Source organism: Mytilus californianus, unplaced genomic scaffold (assembly GCF_021869535.1).
Source record: "Mytilus californianus isolate M0D057914Y unplaced genomic scaffold, xbMytCali1.0.p SCAF_8, whole genome shotgun sequence".
In the NCBI taxonomy this organism is placed as follows: Eukaryota; Metazoa; Mollusca; class Bivalvia; order Mytilida; family Mytilidae; genus Mytilus; species Mytilus californianus.
Window position 1 is genome coordinate 27,880,044 of NW_026262734.1, and position 13,665 is coordinate 27,893,708.

A 13,665-nucleotide genomic window follows, 5' to 3' on the forward strand; every position below is an offset into this window, starting at 1 on the left:
TGAAACTATTTTGATCAGTCTGTATATATAAAACAACGAAATGATACTGTCTGTCACTGACCCATATTTCCCAAGGTCTTTCTAATCTTACCAGACATTCGGTCCAGTTATTATGGGTACTTCACTGGACCGAAGACCATTTTTACCGGTCATTTTATTATTTTTCATATTAAAAATTCTCAATATTTACTGGACATTTGGTTTAGTTGAGCAATAACTTTTACCGGACCAAACCCAATTTTACCAGTCATTTGCCAATGTCCGATTGACCTTCGGAATAATACATATAAAATTCTACTGCATAAAGGCTATGGCTAGCCAAAATATATATAAATACGAAGTCTGGATTTAACCAAGTGTTAAAATGTAATTGGTTGCAATCTGTATGTTTATCAATTAGTATAAACTTTCTAACTTCTACCTCATTTTGAACAGGTTCTAATGAACTTAAATTGTAAAAATGAAACAAAAAACAATAGATAATAATTGAAATGTAACTTGTGAATAAATAATAATAAAAAGATTCAATCTTCTTTTTTTTTCTTCTTCTATTTAGTTTATCTGAGAAAACGGAAGGAAAAACTTACAGACAATGTATCGTATGAAACTGTTCATTTATTTATTATTATTCCTAACGTATTTATTTTGTTTTTTTCACAGCCAATTTGAATTATCTGTTCTATTCTAATATTATCAAATAGAAATACCACAATTTCTGACTCAAACGGCAAGTAAGAATCAGAAAACTGAATTTTACATCATTTGATTTGACATATATCTGTATTGAAGATGTTCTTTTCATTAGGAATATAAACTATTTTGATTGGGTCCCATTAAGGCATCTCCCGATTCTAAAATTTTTGGAACACTTGTACTTTGATTCGAGTTACATCAGAATATGAAATAAAAAATAGGGGTCACCACTTTTGTTTTTTTAGTGTTTTTCATTTAAAAAAAAAACGTCAAGCTATATAGGCATAATGCCTTATTTTGTACTTGTTCTTTAAGATTTTTCAATGAATGGCTTATATACGGAGAAATTCTAAAAAATAACATAATATCCAGGATTGTATACTGAATCCATGCATGTATAGAAACACACATGTCACCATCCTTGTTTTTTTTAAAAATAAATTGCTTTAAAGCTGATCGATACGCTTAGAATTAAACAGAAAACGTGTGACGTTACTGAATACAATACGAATAATTTATTAAATCCAATTAAAGGGCCCGTTTCCGATCATATATACTACTAAATATACAGTAATTTTAGGATATATTTCATTGAAAATAAATGAATAGATAACAATCATCCATACAAGATGGTGTTTTAAAATAAATAAATAGAATATTAACCCTTTGTAATATATAGAACATAAACTATATCACGTCCAATGGCAAATATTTCATGCATGTTCAGTACGCTATACAATACAACTTGAAATAACTGTGTCTAAAGACGCATTTGATGCACCCGTCAAAAAAGGTTAAACATTCTGTTAGTTGTGAAAATTATAAATAAAATTAATATCCTGATAAAATACACATTCTTTTAAATATAGTACCTTATATGGTGTAAACGTGTGAGTTGCGTGCGTTGTTAATCGAACAAATCCTGCAAACTGTATGCAAAATTAATTCCACTTATAAGACAAAGTTCAACATTCTGTCATTCGTGGAAAACTATACAAAAAAAAAAATGCTGTGAATATATATGCAACCCCTATAAAAGTAAAATACTCTGCGCAATATAAAAGTTCAAGCTTGAAATTGTACATGTAGGACTGAGGAGTGAGCCATTATACTCTATACTCTGCGTGTCTTTATATTATATTATTATCAAAATGTCTAATCATCAACCTGTCATTTAAACTAAACAAACCAAAATCCTGACAATATTCGCACCTTTAGTATATGTACTAAAACCAGGTACATTATTTAAAAGTTGAAGCTTAAAAACTGTAGTCCTAAGAAATTAGCCGTAAAACCGCTATATACCAAGTGCGTGACGGACGATCGAAAAGAGAAGGGTAAAACAATATGCCCCCGGCATTTTGTCAAGGGAGAAAAATATATATTAGGGTATATGATGATGTTCTATTTTATAAGGCATTTGGTGACACAATTTCTTTTTGAATAAGTAGTTCATAGTTGAATGGTAATTGGGAGATCTCAAATATAGCAATGTAAGCAAGCTAATATCTACGTCATTTTGTCTTTGATGGGAAGTTGTCTCATTGGCAATCATACCACAGCTCCTTATTTCATAATGGTTTGAGCATTCTCTTGAAATACTAGAAGTTTAAAGACTTTAACAAATATGTACTAGGAGACTGAAATATGTTACTGTTATAATTAAAATCTGACTATTGTTGTGAACATATGATGTTATAATTTTATAGATTTAACACTTGCTATACTAAATATACTAATTTACTTGCCAATTCAAGGGAACACTTAACGATTCTGTTACTAAACTTACAAATTAGCGGTAAAAAGTTCTCGTCCATCCTGCATTAGTCACGAGGTTATCTAGATGTCTTTGGTTTTATGTGTTATTAATTGACCAGTTTCTGTCTTATTGTTTATCCCACATCTCCATTTATTCACACAAAGAAATACCAACACTTTTTTCATACATACTTGTATACTTGTTATAAAAACTCTTTATAAGACTGCGAATACCCTCGGACTTTTTCCGACGCCTATGTGAGCAATATGCCCCTCCCACAAAAAAAAAACATCTGTGTTAATCGTCTGTGAGTTGTTTTGTCTCCCCTCTTTGTGAAATGGTGCGTTTTTTCATCATCTGAACTTATACATCATATCCAACGCAAAATACCAAAAGCACACCCATCCCCGAAAACCAAAGCGTAAATTAACAATTCGTAGTTTTTTTTCCAGTTTGTTTCTGCTGTTTGAAAAATATAGGTAATAAAAATATCTCTTTATAATTTTTTCTTCCAAATGAATAATTTATTTCAGAATGGAATAGAAAAAAAAAATATAACGGGATCTGAATGATTTAATTTTATTTCGTCCTAACCGAGTGCACATTTAGTGTTGACATCCCATATTTTTAAGCTGTATTTTTAAAACTTTCTCCTCATTCCGATGTGACTGTCATGTGTAGACCACGCTTATACGATTACAATGCTGGAATTTTTTTAACAAGCTTTTGAGACCATAACGGATTTTTTCTGTACAGTCCAATACGTTATAGAGAAAGTCCATTCCTGGGAAATAATGGAGCGGAGGCCCGTAGTGCCCAACCCTCCCCCTAACTTTGGACAGTGGTGTAACAATACAACGTATGAACAAACTATAAAAATCAGTTGAAAAGGGCTTAACTCATCCAATTGATACTAAGCACAAAAACAAGTAACAAAAACATAGAGTGGACGTGGCAAGTTACTTATACATCCTACAACAAAAAGACACTAAGTACAGATCTGAGAGTACTCGAAATTACTGACAGCTACATCAAATCAAATAACAATTAATAAAAAAAATCATGCATCTAAGACTAATTTTCCTTATTGAATAATGTTAATGTGTTCAATATCACAAAAGAATTCAACTGAGTAAACACATTTGATATTTTGTAGATGCACAGAAGAGGAATTGCACTCAATGGAAAATATTCGTTTTTACCCGCTTGGATACTATCCGTGACAAAAATTCAGCCACGATTTGCATCGGAAGACAAAAAATGGATAATGTTGTGGAATTTTAGAGAAAACGATACTATATGTTATACAATGGAATTACGACTCGCAAATAAAAGCTATTTATTAATAATGAGATAGGTGGTGTTCATTGTATTACTACGATCCCTATTTAAAAAAAACTCCATTATCAGTCGTTATAGTAAGTTTTCATCTTCATTCAACATCGCGTTTCGTCCTTTAGGATTATTTCCATGGGTGAACACTTTTTAAGAAAGTGTCCATTGAAATATCCAAAGGGCAAAACGTACGGATGAATGAAGATGAACAAATTAAAGAAAATATATCCATTCCTGAAAAATAATGGAGAGTTTGAACAAAAGATTAACATCACAGGTGTATTTTAAATTTCAGAGACTATTTACACTTGGAACATAGGGAAAGCTGTTCGGCCAAATAACCAAATTCAACTATCCTTCTTAATTTTCATTCCATGCCAACAAACCATTTTCTGTTCTAGTCCCCACGTCTGCTTGTACGGCGATTTCTTCGATAAATCATATCCGAAATCTTTTCCAAATAAATTTCCCTTTTCTCTTTTGCTAGCGGCGTATTTTCGACCACCATTTCCTGCGTTTCTATAATTTGGATTTCTACTTTAAAAACACAATTTCATCGGGGAACGGCGTGCATCATTAATCAGAATGTATTGCCAAAAAAAAAAAAAAAAAAAAAAAAAAAAACCCCACAACAACAAAAAAAACATAAAAAAAAAAAAAAAAAAGACAACCCACAAAAAAAAACTCAGTCTGTTATGCTAAGAACATATTTAGATAAATCGTACAAAAGCTTACTTATCAATAGCAACAGAACATTGAAAAGGTATATATTTAAATGTAAAGAATGAGAAAAAGAATGGGAGCATGGCGATGTCAAATAACGTATTGCATCAAATCTCTCTGCACTCTACATCTATGCAAATTTACAATTACAAATGTTTACCATGATAGATAAAAGCTTATTTTATTATTTTAATTGTTCGCGATAAAAGTACAGCATAGGGCCTATATGTATTGTGTCGTCATCCGCCAGAAACACGATGAAACCTGTTGCATTGACGGGTATCTATGAACGTTTTCATTTTGTACACCCTTGTATTTATATTTTACTTATTTTGTATTTTATCGGGAAAGTGTATATGTCATTATGTAAGGAACCCCTTTAGTGCCATGTTGATATTAATATTTTTGTTTGATGTAGATTTAATCTGGTGCTCACTAGTTTGAAAATCGTACGCACGACCTTAAAACTTGTGCACAGGAATGACATTTGCACGACATTTAAAAAGTGGTGCGCACAACTTTCAAAAACTGGTGCGCACGACTTTCAAACTGGTGCGCACGAGTTACAAAGTCATGCGCACCAGTTCTTGAAAGTCATGCGCACCAGTTCTTGAAAGTCATGCGCACCAATTTTGAAAGTCGTGCGCACGAGTTTGAAAGTCGTGCGCACCATTTTGAAAGTCGTGCGGGCCAGTTTAAAAGTCGTGCGCACCAGTTTAAAAGCCATGCACCCAAGTTTGAAAGTCGTGCACACGACTTTCCAAACTGGTGCGCACCAGATTAAATTCCGGCAAACGAAAATTTTTATATTTAAATTGCACTTAAGGGGCTCCGGAATTATGCTTTACTATACTCTCTGTATTATCAAGTACAAAAACTTTTTTTGTTGGCGTCTTTATTTGATTTAATTGCGTCTTTGTTTGATTTAATTGTAAGTGTGTTTGAAAAATCAACAAGATCTGATTGTGCATAAAAATTAATAAAAAATTAGATAAGACAATCTAAACTTTTCAAACGACATAAAACTTATATAGGACAGACAGACGGATTTATATTGTTTTAAGAAAACTAGTCGGTGTGGTATTATCAAATAGTCAGATCTGATGGCATTAAACCATCATAGCCCTATTCACAAACAAAAGCGAGTGAAGTGGAATAAGTCATGCGAATCCTACAATGTAAACTATATTTAAAGATCTAATTACAACATTGGTAAGATAACCTTTTAGGTTTTTTACGTAGAAACATGAAAAACTGTACACGTAAGGTTAAAAACCTTACGTACACATCACTTGTGCGTCCGACCGTCGAGTACTCCTCACCAGTTTGGGATCCGTACAAACAAAGCCAAATAAACCAAATTGAGCAGATACAGCGTAAGGCAGCAAGATATGTTTTTAATGACTATAACGATAGATCACCAGGCGCTGTCACTGGTATGTTAAACAAACTAAAATGGGAGAACTTGCAATCCCGTAGAACAAAAGCTAAGCTTGTCTTGATTTATAAGATTAATGGGGGGCTGGTCGAAGTCACTAATGACGTCCTGACACAATCTGACAGGCGAACTAGAGGCCTACATAAATTTCGACATATATATACAAATAAAGACTTTTTTAAATCATCTTTTTTCCCAAGTACTATTGCTGTCTGGAACGATCTCCCAGAAACAATTTGCATGTCACCCTCCCTAGAATCCTTCAAAGGTGGTATCTCCACCTTAACATTTGGAGGTTCTAGTCTGGCTAATTAATTAGTGTATTTAAGCCACTGTACATAATGTGAATATGTTTAACATTAAGCTACAACTAATGTTATTTTAAATTGTAATTGAAATGTGGCAAATATTTTTATTTTATTATAACAAAATTTTCGACATCCATTTGCATGTACATAGCGCCACAGTTCCGGGATATTCCACACTCCGGCACCGGAGTCTTTCCCGTACCAGGAAGAAGAAGAAGACCTTTACTAATAAGTTTGTTTAAAGGTTCGATGAGTTTACACGGATCACATAGTGATTTCCGCGCTTTAAGTACAATATTTCCGTAAAATTTAGGATTTGAAATACCGTTTTTAATCAGTTTTCTACAGGTACAGCCAAATTTACTAATCAAATCTTTGTATCTATGAAAGAATTTAGTAAAAGTTTTACGTAGTCTATGGTAACGAAATCCCTGACTTAATAATTTACCAGTGATGCATTGAATTACGTTCGTTAAAATCTATGACATCACTACACACACGGGCATAACGAACGAGTTGGGATATATAAACACCGTATGATGGAGCCAAAGGAACATCGCCGTCTAAAAATGGAAAATTAACAATAGGGAATGAAAAGTCGTCTCTTTTGTCGAAAATTTTAGTATGGAGTTTTCCTTTAAAGATTGAAATGTCCAAATCTAGAAAAGGACAACTACTGCTGTTTATATTAGATTTAGTTAAAGTAAGTTCTTTCGGTAGTAAATTAGATAACTCTGGATTATTTAACGAAAAAATATCATCCAGATAAAGGAAGGTATTGTTGAATGTATCAACCAAATGTAACAATGACGTGTCTTTACTGAGTTTGGTCATAAACTGAGATTCATAGCAATACAGGAATAAATCTGCTATTAAAGGGGCGCAGTTAGTGCCCATAGGAATACCTTCTACTTGTCGATACACTTTATCGCCGAAACGTATATATATATATTGTCCAGGAGAAAATTTCAAGCTTCAATCATATCTTCACATTTCCAGTAAGTGAATCTAGCATTCTTTTCTTTTTTGTTACAGAAAAAGGCTTTAAACGAGTTACAGCAAATAAATTTGCAATGAGATTTTTCAAAAGACCATTTAATTAAATGTGAAAACTTTTTCTTGATAAGATTGTGTGGAAGTGTAATATAGAGAGTAGAAAAATCATAACTGTCAACAGAATTAAAAGGACCATCAAAAGCATGTATTTTATCTAAAACCTCCAAAGAATTTTTAACACTCAAAAAATAATTAATACCATTATTTTCATAAGCTTTATTACAAAAGTTAATAACAAGTTCTTTGATAGTAGTAAGGGAGGTAGTTTGAAGCACTGATAGATTGGTAGTAGAACACTTATTAGATGCGGAGATGAAACGGAATTTAAATGGTTTTTTTTGTGCAATTTAGGTAACCAGTACATAGTAGGGACTTTCAAATGTTCGGAAGAGGCTTTAAGCTGGGTAGTGGCAGTGATATGCTTGTTTACAATTTGACTCTCTGTGGAGTGTACGGACCTGAATGTAGAAGAATTTATAATTTCGTTTTGAAGAACTCCCGTGTAGTATATGCGTCACACCACCACTACATTATTTGCTGCTTTGTCTGCCGGTACGAACACAAACCGCTTTGCGAGTACTTGGAGTTTATTTTTTATTCTAGAAATGGGAATATCATATACCCTATTACTATTTCAGAATTGTTTTCAAAATGAGATATACGAATATTAACAGTATTCATAATTTTATTCAAATAACTGTCTAGAGATTTTTTATCAGATTTTTCACGTTTACACCAATTTTTACAGTAGACAAACAGAGCTTCTTTAATGACCTGACGACACTGTTTCCAATCTATTTTAGATGGAGAACGATATTTCGGTCCTTTCTTAAGAAAAATTATGACCTCACGGTCTTCGACGATGTTGTGGTTCTCTTTAAGAACTATTTTAAACAGTAATATTGAGCATACATTGAATATATTAATGTTCCAAAGGGAAAAGTAGATTATGCATTAAATATTTGAAAACAAAAATTATGTTTGTTTACATTTTCATTTCTTTGAAATTTCGATGATAAATCTGCCTTTTGTAGTTTTGTAAAAACGGTGTACTTTTAAGCCTTGATTTTTCATGGATACTGATCATAATATTGGTGTCAGACCACCAATTACTCCCTCCAATTTAGAACGTATGTGAAAGTAGGCCTACTCGGACAAAAAATAGTGCATTTGATGTCATTGTTTACTTAAACTAACCAACAAATTGGCAGAAATGAAACTTTTGGTGAAAGACAAATATATTAAGACCATTTTGGGCCAAAATTTACTTGTCTATGAGTTTGCATTCAACATTGAGGATTAATGCACTCCATAGTATACTAAATTAACTAAAGATTTCCAGAAAACCAGAGGTTATTTTTAGTGGTACCTCTATTCGGGAGACCTCTTCTTTCTTATGTAATGGTGGTCACTTTGTTTACTTGTTATTTATTCTATTTATTAGGGGAAATTGGTTAATGTTAGTATTATTTATAGTTCCGTAACTCTTTCTTCCGAGACCGGCCATGTAATAATTCTTGTCGGGACTTCCTGCCACTTGCACGTGCCTGACATCCGGCCCGGCCGGACTCGTTGTCCCTAGGATCTATAAGTATGACGTCACTCACCGGGTTCAGGGCAGTCTACACTTAGGATTTGAAATGAGCAGACGCTCATACCGTCTGGCTTGCAAATATGGAACTTTACAATGACAAGTAGACTAGCCACCACCGTATATTTTATTATTCTTGTATGTAACTTAGGCCTAAAATAAAATGTTGTTTGTTTCCCCAATCCCGACCGACCCGGAAAAATCGCCGCAACCGGAATAATTTTATTGACGATTTTGTGTAGAAATTTTTTTTATCGAAATTCATGTGGTGGTGCGGTGCTCCTATGAAATGGAGGAGTCAAATACATAAAACATAAGAAGGAGACGCTGTTCTTCAAAGCGCCTTTATAATCGGCATAGTTGAAAACGCCTTGATGACGCGACTTGGCTTTCTTCTTCCACGTGGTCTCGGGTCTTTACGATATTCTCTAGATTGTTCATACACTTAAATGTCAGAACATGGACTCCGTTCTGTCGGTTTCTGTTGCCGTTTATTCGGCTGGAAACTTTAAGAAAGACTTGGTAACAAATGTGTTGCGCAGATTTTCGTAGATGGAAATATTTGAAAACATTTGTGAGGACGTGATAGCCGATTTAGAATTGACTGAAGAGGAGGAGGATGCTCTTGACAAAAAACACATCCGTGTATCCATTTCTGAAAAAAGTGGTTCTACAGAAATATTTAGTCCACACTACGGTGATGACATGAAACTGGCACTAGACTTTAATAAAGACTTTAAGTTTTTGAAATTTTGCATTGACATTGATGGGACCTTTACAGAAAAAGAAGCCTCCTCCTCAAATATTGTCAATACCTTTGACAAAAATTATGATGGGTGCCAGTCAAGCTGTCAACAAACTTCCTAAGCGAAAAGAAGAAGCTATTACTCAACAAGTTTACAGGTATGCATAATAAGTGACCGTCCCAATATCTATTTCTTGCAAGCAAAGGTAGACTTTTTTAGGATAAGGAGAGTGCCCCCACCTTTGTTTGCATTCTTTTTCTTGTTTTCTTGCAAATTTTCAAACCCTTAACCTAAATTCCCTAATGATTTCCTTATGCCCTTACTAATTTGACCCGAGGCCTGAAAGCAATTGATTTAAATTAATCATTTGGTCCCTAATAAAAGCAGACCACTCCACACTAGTCTCGTAAAAGCAGACAGCCCATACTTCTCTAAAAAGAAGGCTGCCACAATGGTAGCGTGCTCGCTTCGAGTACGGTGGCATTGATCCCCGACGGAGTCACTGAACCAAAGGCTTTAAAATTGGTATTTGCTGCTTTTCCGCCAAGCATGTAGTACTAGAGTTAGAGCAAAGACTGGTTTGCCGGGAATCAGAATAATGTGTCCGAGTAGGGCGACATGTCTTCCTGCAGACTGTTATCTTCAATGTGTGCTTGCACGTTAAAGATCATGTCTGACTATTAAAAAGCAGGCTTTTTCCATGGTCATTTCACACATACACTTCATGTCCATCGGCTGAATATATCCATTGAATTTATGCTGCCCGGGCATAAAACAGCAACATTGAATCACTGAATCAATATGAAGGAGGGGGGGATTGTAATTAGCCAGCCTGATGTTTATAGTCTTGTATATTTGTATGTTCTGCTAAGGGGGTAGCAATATGATTCACCGTTGTGTCGCAGTCCATCCGTGCATACTCCATCTCAATTTTTCGTAGCAATATATAATAACATGGTCTTGCATAGCATGATTTTGTGAACCAACTTTGAATGAAAGTTCCACATTTAACATACAATAAAATGTTCATACACTCAGTTGATTGTATTTTATATGCATGTTCCATTGAGTTATTCAGTGTTTGATATGGTTTCAATGTTTAAATCCTTCTTTCAGTGGAAAATTGCATACTTCAATGAACGGTATATAAACTTCATTCTAGTAGTACACTCTCTGACATTGAACTTGGACAGATTTCTGACAGATTATACTGCTTAATATAAACAGAAGGCTCAGTATTTTAGACATTTTATTCATTGAAAATTCCCAATATATATATACAAAGTACTTTTGGATATTATTTTTTATTTATTAAAGATCTATGTTGTTCTTTATTTCAGGTGATGCTCTTGAAGGCGTGGTGAATGTGCGCCTACAGAAAGACTGTAATACACATGTGGAATTTCCGTATTATGCCTCTACCCTGGCACAGCCTGATATCTGTGCCTTCTGTGCAGCTGTGGGGGCAACAAAGGACCAAGATGCCATTAAAACACATCGTATTGTTCTACCAGTTTGCAGAGACTGTGTCATTATTGGAAAATTACCACCCAAGAGAAACCCAATTAAATAAATTATTTCAAATTATACATAGAGTTTTATTTAATATATCTGACATGAAGAAACTGATAGCTTGATACACCCTAGAATTTAAAATACTGCCCTATAATGATGGTTAGTACCAAAAAAAAACAAAATTTCCCAAAAAAATAAAATAATTTACCTACCTACCTACCCACACCTGACTTGATAGGGTCGGGTTTGGGGAAACAAACAATTATTTATTTTTGGCCTTATATTCAACCATAACGAATGTCTCTTAATAAACATCTATATAAAAAAAAATGTCCTAAATTGTTATAAATGCACAGAAAGTTGTTTCTGTGGTGTTAAACATTAAAACATAGGTTGTTTACTACCCCCAAAAAAATGTTGTCATGAAGATTTAATGAAATTATTTGATTTTTACCCCTTATATCATTGCGTCATACCATGTATTTGGCAGATAGCATAGCCTAATGTAAACACTGCAGAAACTCACAAAAATACCATTTATTATTCCAAATGAAATTTTTATATCTTAAATTTTATTGACTGATGTAAATAAAAACAGTAAAATGACCATGACTGCACTTTTGATCAATTAGTAGTTCTTTACTGACACCAGGAGAAAAAAAGGGGGGTCAATATTCCTTGACACTTCAATACCTTGGATTTTTTACTAAACTCATTGCAAAAATTGTAGAAAGTCTTTAAAGCAGTAGAACAAACAAGGAAAAATCAACAAAAAGTGATCTTGATATTGAAAGTTTATGTTCCTGTAGCCCAAAATGAAATTTTCAAGTATCTTCTATCAAAGTCATACATTACAGTCAGTTTAAATTGAGCTGTGAAATTTTTAATATAAGTCGCATTATGCTCAGATAGGCTGTTTTTAATATCCAATGTTCAATATCCCAAAACTTGGGTAGACAACGGAGAACTTACGAAGCCAGTGGAAACTCCACTCACGTTACATTGGGGACTCGTCCGAGGGATATTTTAGGACAATAATACGTCAGATATTTTCTATTATGATGTCAAAATTTTATGGGAACTTTTGTGATGTCCAGTAATGGCGGACAAACAGCGATAAGGTGTATTGTTCGTCTTCTGATCATTTCCGCTGTTTGTGCCGGTCCGACAATGACCAGTACTGCATTCAATATAAGTTTTGTACAATAAGATAAGTAAAGGTGACTTACCTTCAGAAATTGAAATTAGAAATCCAGGAGAAAAATTCCAAATTGGAGCACAAGGTGAATATACACCTTATCGCTAATCCCGCTTGACCCGAGAATCAGTCCCGCTCGAACTTTTGACGTCATACAACAATCACTTTTCCATTGTGGCGTCAGATATTTTCTATTATGACGTCAAAATTTTACGGGAACTTGTGTGATGTCCAGTAATGGCGGACAAATAGCGATAAGGTGTATTTTGTTCACGTTCCAGAGGAAAAATGCAGTTCTTGCATAAAAGGAAAACAGACACACAATGTTTGTACTAATTTACACAACAGCAAAATTAAATATTTAACTGCATTTTATCGCAGGATAAAGCTTATTATGGCTTTTCAATTTTCAGGAAGTTGGCGATTTGTCACGCCATGTTTACAAAATGACGTCATATTTTCGACGTCAAAACACATGACTCCTAAGGAATGTGTGTATGGAGGTACCAATGGGGAATACTCATTGTCGTTCTAATAACGAAAAAAAAAACTGTTTTATTTCTTAGTTCCGTTTAATTGATACGTTTTTATATTTATAGTCATAATTGGATTTGGAAAGTCAAATTATTTGTTGGATTATACTTGAAATCATTTTGGATTATAAAGTACATTTTGTAATACACCTTATCGCTATTTGTCCCCCATTACTGGACATCACACAGGTTCCCGTAAAATTTTGACGTCACAATACAAAATATCTGACGCCACAAAGGAAAAGTGATTGTTGTATGACGTCAAAAGTTCAAGCGGGACAGATTCTCGGGTCTATGGCAAGCCAAAGTGGACAAAAAGAGCTATTTTCTAATATTAAAAAATGATTTTCTAATATTAAAAAATGATTTTCTAATATTAAAAAATGATTTTCTAATATTAGAAAAGGATTTTCTAATATAAGAAAAGGATTTTCTAATATTAGAAAAGCATTTTCTAATATTAAAAAAGGATTTTCTAATATTAAAAAATCATTTTCTAATATTAAAAAATCATTTTCTAATATTAAAAAATCATTTTCTAATATTGGAAAATACGCTACTTTTTAATAATAAAAAATGATTTTCTAATATTAAGAAATGAATTTTTAATATTAGAAAATCCTTTTTTAATATTAGAAAATCATTTTTTAATATTAAAAACAGCTCTTTTGTCCGCTTTGAATAGTGTTAAAGCGTCTGAATGAAAAGTAATACTTGGATAAAAAAATAGTTTCTCCCTTCTAACTTTAAGCGTTTTATGACGTCATTTA

At 33.4% G+C, this 13,665-nt stretch overlaps 1 protein-coding gene across 1 annotated transcript in view; it reads right to left on the bottom strand.

Moving 5' to 3' along the window:
- Positions 1–12,442, bottom strand: part of LOC127712466 (carbonic anhydrase 1-like) — a 47,116-nt gene extending 34,674 nt beyond the window's left edge. The window contains exon 1 of the mRNA XM_052218912.1: positions 12,394–12,442. The gene's annotated coding sequence lies outside the window, so the exon portion shown is untranslated. The remainder of the gene's footprint in view (positions 1–12,393) is intronic.
- Between the last annotated feature and the right edge of the window lie 1,223 nt (positions 12,443–13,665).